This window comes from Odocoileus virginianus, chromosome 29 (genome assembly GCF_023699985.2).
Source record: "Odocoileus virginianus isolate 20LAN1187 ecotype Illinois chromosome 29, Ovbor_1.2, whole genome shotgun sequence".
Taxonomy (NCBI): Eukaryota; Metazoa; Chordata; class Mammalia; order Artiodactyla; family Cervidae; genus Odocoileus; species Odocoileus virginianus.
Window position 1 is genome coordinate 13,671,073 of NC_069702.1, and position 8,866 is coordinate 13,679,938.

General features: G+C 52.8%; 1 protein-coding gene across 3 annotated transcripts in view; it reads right to left on the reverse strand.

The window, feature by feature from the left end:
* The window catches only part of C29H4orf50 (chromosome 29 C4orf50 homolog), a 293,220-nt gene extending 288,113 nt beyond the window's left edge, over positions 1–5,107 (reverse strand). For 2 of the 3 annotated variants that reach the window (XM_070458139.1, XM_070458143.1), the window contains exon 1: positions 4,768–5,107. The gene's annotated coding sequence lies outside the window, so the exon portion shown is untranslated. The remainder of the gene's footprint in view (positions 1–4,767) is intronic. The other variant, XM_070458144.1, reaches the window with a different exon arrangement.
* Between the last annotated feature and the right edge of the window lie 3,759 nt (positions 5,108–8,866).

An 8,866-nucleotide genomic window follows, 5' to 3' on the forward strand; every position in this document is an offset into this window, starting at 1 on the left:
CTATGCCCTGCAAGCACTAGTGCCCCTTCCCACCCGCTACAGGCGAGGCTCCTGACCCCTGCCCTTCACACCATGAGGACCCCAGGACCCCCTTCCTGGTCCTTGCCCCTCACTGCTGACCCACAGTGCCTGGGCTGTCCCTCTGGCTTTGGAAAGGCATAAGACAAGAAAACATTTTCCAAAGGCATTGTGGGCTAGAGTGACAAGCCAAGGTCCCTCTGGTGGCCAGCCTGCAGGCCTTTTTCTGAGCCTCAGGCTACAGCAACACCAACAGCTACTACTGGCTTTAAGGTAACGTGTTTCTATTAAAAGCACTAAGAAGGCTCTTCTGATTGATCTCTCACACCAGTCCTGTAGGAAAGTTGTCTTTCTGTTACAGGAATCAGCGTGCTTCATGGAGCAACACCTATGCTCTGGAGGGAGACCATCCCCCACCTCCATCACTGCTTAGTTCTTCCAGCTCCATCTCCTGACACAGCCCCTGACAAAGGGGTTCACGCAATCCTGACCCTGCTGCCTGCTGCTGGGCAGTTTAAATTAAGATAATACATGGCAGGAGTGGGAGTTTAAGCAACCATAGAGAGCTGTTTTCCTTCAGGGAACATCATGAGAAAGGAACTGGGCACAGAGAGGTTAAGTGACTTGCCCAAGGTCATACAGCCAGTAGGAGCTGAGCTGGTTCTCAGGGCAGGTCCTTTAACTCAGCCCTGTTCCTTCACAACCCACCTCACCCAGCTGGTAGCCGCAGCCTACGACCACTATTTTCATTAAGGGTTTTCCCTAAAACAGGGAACCAACCAACAAGGACCTACTATACAGCACAGAGAACTAGGCTCAATACCTCGTAATAACCTAGAATGGAAAATAATCTGAAATATATATATAACTGAATCATGGTGCTGCACATCTGAAACTAACATAACAATGTAAATCAACTGTATTTCAATAACTTTTTTTTAAAAAAAGAGTTTTCCTGAGAATTGGATGGAGATGACTATAACTGCTGCACTCCTGCAGTGAGCAGGAAAAAGTTCAGACAAAAGAGGCATCAGAGGATCTTCTCTGGGGCCAGTGGCCTCTGAGTTCAAGATTTCTGCACCACTGTCAGCACCTTCTCACACAAGTCTGCGCAGTAGGAATGTCAACACGGCACCCATCCCCTTCATCTTTCATTCCTGCTTATTGAATATTTAGCTTATTGGCCTGATGATGTTAGCTTGGGAAGGACAAAGAGGGTGAGGGCCTCTAACCAGGGCATTTACTCTGTGACAAAGCTAAAGGGTTTATTTTTCCAAATCACATATCACACATTCCTTCATCATCATATTGTGGCTGTTCAGTCACTAAGTCTTGTCCAACTCTTTGGGAGCGCATGGACTGCAGCATGCCAGGCCTCCCTGTCTCTCACCATCTCCCAGAGTTTGCCCAAGTTCATGTCCATTGAATTATCATCATGAACACTTATTTAAGTGCCTCAGATGCCCAGAAACCACACTTCTAATCCCCACACCAATTCAGCCAATGACAGACCACTGCCCTTATTTATACAGGAAATAGAGGCTCAGAGAGGTTAATCCTCTTGCCCAAGATCACACAGCTGTCAACAACAGAACACTGATGAGCGCAGCTTCAGGAGCCCTGCAGGTTGGTCCGACCACAGTGGGGAAGGAGGCAGAGAAAGAACCAGGATGCACCCCAGTCTCTTATGTCTCCTGCATTGGCAAGCGGGTCCTTTAACACTTAGAGAGAGAAACAAATCACAGCACGCAGGGGCAACTGCTGCTGGTTTCTGCCGCTCATCTCCCAGCCCCAACGTGCTCTGTGCACTAAGGAATCAGGCTCCGAGGGCCTCCCTGGTGGCTTGGTGGTAAAGAATCCACCTGCCAACGCAGGAGACATGGGTTCGATCCCTGGCCCAGGAAGATTCCACATGCAGCGCAACAGCTAGCCCCGGGTGCTACAGCTATTGAGCCTATGCTCTTGAGCCCGGGAAGGAACCGCAACTACTGAAACCCAAGCACCCTAGAGTCTGTGCTCCACAAGAAGAGAAGCGACTACCACAAGAGGCCCGTGCACTGCACCTCGAGAGAGTCCCCACTCTCTTCAACTCGAGAAAAGCCCTCACAGCAATGCAGACCCAGCACAGCCAAAAATAAATTTATAAAGAAAAAAAAAAAAGGGCTCCATCCTGCCTCCTCCTCGTGAAGCCTCAGGTCGGGGAAGGGAGCTGTCATGCTCTCCCTCTGCGCATGTCTCTTACAGCGCTGACAGTACAGGTGCCTCCCCAGAAAGACAGAGCCCACCAAACAGGTGCTGCCTCCAGACCTCACTGTGCCTCTCATCTCTGGTGGGCAAGGTCTTCTTAAGGAAAAATGACATAAATATTACACAATGTACGGATATAAGGTTCTGCGAGAGCTAAGTGTGTGTGAGTCGCTCAGTGGTGTCTGGCTCTTTACAACCCCAGGGACTGTAGTCAGCCAGGCTTTTCTGTCCATGAAGTTCTCCAGGCAAGAACACTGGAGTGGGTTGCCTTTCCCTTCTCCAGGGGATCTTCCCAACCCAGGGATCAAACCCAGGTCTCCTGCACTGCAGGCGGATTCTTTCATCGCCTGAGCCAGCAGAGAGACGTGAGAGATAAAAGAACCACACAATCTGAGCAGAATCGAGGAACACCACAACGAGAGCTGGGCCTTGTCGTATGAATAGGAGTTCTCCAGACACACAAAGTAGGGGAATTTTTTTGGAGAAAACACAGCCCGTGGGGAAACACTAAATGTGGAGACACACCAGGGGACACAGAGGTGGCGTGTGGGCCTGAGACAGTGTGGCAGGGAGAGAGAGAGGTGGTCCAGGCAAGCTGGGGTGGGAAGAACTTGTGAGGGGGTCATGGAGGCAGGGGGAGCTGTAGTTGGTTTGTGGAGGAGGAAAAATGGCAATGAATTCATTTGCTGGACCCACATTCTGACCCTTTTGAGGGGCTTCTCACTAGGATAAGACTCAGGGCAAGAGTGACTCCCCCACCGAAGACTCTTAACAGGGATGTTTAACATCACAAACCACATGCAGGAGTCTCAACAACAAAAGCTTTGCAACCATCCATTAGCCTCCATTGAGCTGTTCGAAACAAAAAGATTGCTCAGACCAGCGGGTCTCCAGGAGTTAACAAATGTCCTGCTGGACAAGCATCCTAGGGGCAGGAAGGGGGAGGGGGGGCTCCTAACCACCCCATCCCATCTCCAAATCTGCCCCTCCTCCTCACCATTCTGGTTCATGGGAGAGCCACCCATCTGCCCAAGGCCCTGGAGAAGCCGGCCCCTCCTATAGCCTTGGCCCCCACCAGTGGGTCACCCTGAGATGGGAGGCGGGAAGCCCTTAGGCCTGATATTTACTCTGGGTGACTCCCCCTCTGAGGGGCTGAGGCTGCCTGCACCCCACTCCAGGACCCCTTACTCTGATCAGGGAGGCGGAGGCGATCGGATGGGACGGCAGCGTGTCTAGCCCTGTCATACAGGGACACTCAGGCGGGTGATGTGGGGGGGTGGGGGGGGAGGTCGGCCCGCCAGGCTTTCCCTGCCTTGTTCTAGAAGGAGCTGTCCAGTTGAAGGAGGGATGTTTCCGGAGAGGAAACAAGCAAAGGCCAAGGACAGTGTGCCTGTGAGTGTGCAAGAAAGGGGTGGGGGTGGCGGAGGAAGACCAGGGTTAGATACAGTATCTCTGGAGCTTACAGACCTGGGCAGAGGCTGGCGCAGAGCCCAGGCCGCCCCAGACGTCCGGAGAAGGGCAGACCAGAATGTGTGGGGAGGGGTGGTGCTGGCGGTGTGTACGTGGGAGGTGGGGGTGGAGGGTGGGTGGTGGCTGCTTTTAGGTAAAAGGCTCCAGCGTGGGAAGCAGCCTCTATCAGGGATGACAAGACCGGATCCTCAGGAGCCTGAAGCCAGGACGGTGGCGTGATGGAGCGATGGAGCGAAAGGGCCAGGGGGCGAAGGCGCGGCAGGCCCGAGAGGCCGCTGGCCTGAACGCAGGGCATCCGGCAAGGTGCCAGGCCCCGCGGGAGCCAATCCCTGTGCGCCATCTCCGGAGGTCGAGTGCGCCCAGGGCGCGCCGGCCAGGCGGGAGGGTGGGTACCATCCTTTCTTCGCGTTTCTCCAGCCTCCTCCCCGGCGCCCACGTGGGCGGAGCAGCGTGGGGGTGTGCAGTGCGTGGGGTGGGGCTGCCTCGCCCTCCCGGCCCCCAGCCTCCAAGGCGCGGCCCCGGGGTTCCATCCTCTGGGTCATCTCTCCCGGCTGAGATCCGGGGGACCCAGACCTACTCAGTGGGTGGGACATCCAGGGAACCGGCCGACCACGCCCCCCCATCCCCCGCGCCACTCCCGGGAGGCACCCGGTGGGTCCCCATCCCCCTCCACAGATTGGGGGCGGAATGGGAAGAGGAGTGGAAATGGGGGTGGCGTGAGGAAGAGAGGCGGGGGAAGCGTCTGTAGGGTGGCGACGCAGAGTCCTCCGGACGGGATACGCCGCAGGGGGATTTGGAGGGGAGTGGGGGATGGGAACGGAAGGGTGGGGGACCTCGGAGGTGAAATGCGAAAGTGGCAGCGGTATCAAAGGGGGCGCGAAGGCTGAAGGAGGGGAGAGGCAGGTGGGTGATGGGGCGGGGCGGCACCGGTCACTGCCTCCCTTGCCACTGTGCCAGCCCCATCGATCGCGGGGTCCGCAGGTTCCCTTTGGCCAGCGCGCGCCTCCCGCCCCCCGGCGCACCTGTACCCACCTGCTCGGTGCTCAGGCCCGAGCCGGGCAGCAGCAGCAGCAGCGGGCGTAGCGAGCGCAGCCCCGCACCGCATCCTCCGGCCGCCCCCTCCCCGCCCTGAGCTTACGCTGCCACCGCCCCCGCCTTAAAAAGGACAAAACGGAACGGAAGAAGGATTCATGCAAAATTAAAAAAAAAAAAATTGAAAGAAGCAAATGAGGAAGAGGGGCTGATGCGCGCGTGGCTCGGATGGGCGAGGGGCGAGGTGCAGCGACGCCGGGTGACCGAGCTCCAGGCAGCCGGCCGGCGCTTGCCGCACACTCCCGGCTGCAGCTCGCTCCGCCGCCAGCCGCCCGGCTCGCAGCGCGGCCCCGCCCCTCACCTGGGGCGCCCCTCCGGTTGGCCCGTCTTCCTGCCAGTCAGAGGGGAGGCCCGGCGCTTGCCCCGCCCCAGCCTGGGGCCGTTGCCGGGAGCTGTTCTGCCGCCGGGAGGAGAGTTTCGAGGAGGCCTGAGTTTGCGCAGTGGACCCGGCTACTCGTGCCCCGGAGGGGCCGGGGTCCCGCTGCTGAGCTCCTCCAAGCTAGCAGCTCTGCTGCCGGCTGAGTCGAAGGTGCTGTTGCAGGCAGACGGCTCCGCCTAGAGCTAATGGCCCCAGGAAACTCGTCCCTGCCCTCAGGGGGTTCACACCCATTTTTGGAGGGGGTGTATATCACCTGGAACTGTGGCTGTCCGCCATCCAGAGTCTGGAAGACACAACAATCTGAAGAGATAGCAATCTGAAGGTCAGGGGTTAAAGGGAAATACTGACGGTGTCGCAGCCAGCAGGTGGCACAAACTTCGCGACTAGGCAAAAGAGCCTCACCCAACAGTAGTAAAATGGACCACGTGATGTCCAGCTGAGGCTTGAAGGAAGGGTAGGATTTAGTTAGGCAAAGATTCATTCACCCGCTGTCGTTTTATCTCCTTTCATTTGACCTCCTTGCAGTCCAAGGGACTCTCAAGGGCCTTCACCAGCACCACGATTTGAAAGCATTAGTTCTTCGGCTCTCAGCCTTCTGTATGGTTCAACTATCACATAATGTTACATATCTGAGAATCCACAGAGTGTGTGGGATGGGAAGGTGGGCAGAAGCCAGCACATGCAGGTTACAAGAAAGAATTTGTTTATCCTGAGACTATCTCACCAGGGAAGGTGGTCTGTAGGGCCACTGTCAGATTTGTCCAAGTGTACACATCAGGATAAGCTGTGTGAAGCCCCAGTAACAAACGAACCCAAATATCACCATCTTGTTTCTTGCTCACATCCTACCTGAACCTGCAGGACGCTCTGCTGGCTCCAGTCAGTCAGGAGCCCAAGCTGAAACCGTGTACCCATAACATTTTTGGCACTTTGAATGAAAGGTGGCAAATTTTACCAGCTTTTAAAGCTTCCACTTGGAAGAGACATATCACTTTGCCTTATGGCTCGTTGGCTAAAAAAGGTCATCAGCCATGCCTGACTTGAATCAGGGTGGGAATTGCAGACCTCCCATGTTCCCAGTAGACCTGGAATATCTGTGAACAGATCTAAGACTCTCATTAACAGATACACTGGCTGTCTATGAATTTCAGACTGCAAAGGCAAGTGGAGATCAAAGAGGTGCGTGGGCGTAGCTTCATGACAAGGGTGCGTGGGCGTAGCTTCATGACAAGGGAAGAGGAGCATCAGAGAGGGTCAGGCAGTTCTTGGCAAGACTTACTCAATAATTGGTCAAGAGGCACCCAGAGAGTGGAGGCACTGGGGATAGGTCTTGGTGTTATGAGTTGAATCGAGTTCCAAAAAAAAACAAACGTTGAGGTTCTAACTCCCAGTGTCTCAAAATCTGACCTTTTTTGGAAATAGAGTCATACAGATTCATTAGTTAAAATGAGGTTGTCCTGGACTTTCCTGGTTGTCCAGTGGTTTGGGAATCCATCTACCAGTTCAGGGTACACAGATTTGATCCCCTCCAAGAAGATTCTGCATGCCAAGGGGCAATTGAACCTGTGTGCCCCAACTGCTGAAGCCTCTACACTCTAGCATCTGTGCTCCACAAGAGAAGCCACTGCAGTGAGAAGCCTGTGCATCTGAACTAGGTAAAGAACCCATCTGCAGTGCAAGAGACCCCAGTTTGATTCCTGGGTCAGAAAGATCCCTGGAGAAGGGGTAGGCTGCCCACTCCAGTATTCTTGGGTTTCCCTGGTGGCTCAGCTGGTAAAGAATCCGCCTGCAATGCAGGAGACCTGGGTTCAATCCCTGAGTTGGGAAGATCCCCTGGAGACGGGGAAGGCTACTCACTTGAGTATTTTGGCCTTGAGAATTCCATGGTCCATATAGTCCGTGGGGTTGCAAAGAGTCAGACACAACTGAGCGACTTTCACTTTCACTTTCCTGCTCACAGCAGCTAGAGAAAGCCGGTGCACAGCAACAAAGACCTAGCACAGCCATACATAAATAAATAATAATTTTTTTTAAATGTGGTTGTATTGAGGTGGGGTGGTCCTTAATCCAATATGACTGGAGTCTTTATTAAAAGGAGATTTAGATGCAGAGACACACACAGGGAGAACCCTGTGTGAACGCGAAGGCAGAAAATGGGGTGATGCATCAGTATGCCAAGGAACACCAAAGATTGACAGCAAGTCCCCAGAAGCTAGGAGAAAGCCCTGGAATAGATCTTTCCCTGGCACCTCCAGAGGGTGCATGGCCTTGCTGACACCTTGATCTCAGACTTCTAGCTTCCAGAACTGAAAAACAATCAATTTCTCTTGTTTAAGCCATTTAGTTTGGGGTACGTTGATACATGTATATTAATTAGGGGTTATGTTTGACTGTGAGTAATAAAATGCGGATATACAGTGGCTTAAGCAAAATAAGTATTTTTTTCTCACTCAGGAAGAAACCCAAAGGTAAACCTCCCTGATTTTATCCTCTTTAACTCCTTCATCCTCAACACATGCTTTTCTTTCTCAGAGTATCTTCATGATGGCAAGATGACCGCCCTTCCCCCAACACTATTCCAGTCAAGACGAAAGGGAAGGGCAAAAGGCATACCTCAGCTGAGCTGGCTCCCTTTAACCACTTTCCTGGAAACTCTTCTCAGAGACTTCTATTCTTTTTTTTTAATTAATTTTTTAATTGAAGTATAATTGCTTTACAATGTTGTATTAGTCTCTGCTGTACAGTAAAGTGAATCAGTTATATGCATACGTACATCCCTCCCTCTTGGACCTCCCTCCCACCCATCCAATCCCACCCCCCTAGGTTATCACAGAGCCCCGAGCTGAGCTCCTTGCCCTGTATGGTAACGTCCCACTAGCTAGCTATTTCACACTTGTGTGTTAGTTGCTCAGTCATGTCCGACTCTCAGCGACCCCATGGACTCCCCACCAAGGCTTCTCTGCCCGTGGGATTCTCCAGGCAAGATTACTGGAATGGGTTGCCATTTCCTCCTCCAGGGGATCGTCCGGACTCAGGGATTAAGCCCAGGTATCCTGCATTGCAGGCAGATGCTTTACTGTCTGAGCTACTGGGGAAGCCCAATAATGTCAACGCTACCCTGTCAATTCATCCTGCTCTCTCCTTCCTCACTGCGCCCACAGTCCATTCTCTGTGTCTGTGTCCCTACTCCTGTCCTGCAAATAGGGTCATCAGTAGTGTTTTTCTAGATTCCATATATATGCAATAATATTCGATATTTGTTTTTCTCTTTCTGACTTGCCTCACTCTATAGGACGGACTCTAGGGTCATCCACATCACTACAATGCCCCCAGTTTCATTCCTTTTTATGGCTGAGTAATATTCCATTGTCTATATGATCTACCAGGTCAGTATCACATGGCCATCCCTAGCTTCTTGAAAATTAAAAAAAAAAAAAATTAAGGAGGGTTCATTGTTGCCTGAAGCAAAATCAGGGTTCCGTTGGTAAGGAATTGGGGAGAGGATTCTGAGTGGGCAGCTAGCAATGGTGGACCAGGTTTCATAGCACCTGGAGCTTTCACAATTTTGGATGTGCTCTTTAAGAAAAAGAAATTTTAAAATTATGTAACAAAACTAGGTACAAAAGTGAACATTTCTTTAGAATAAAAAATCAGAACAAA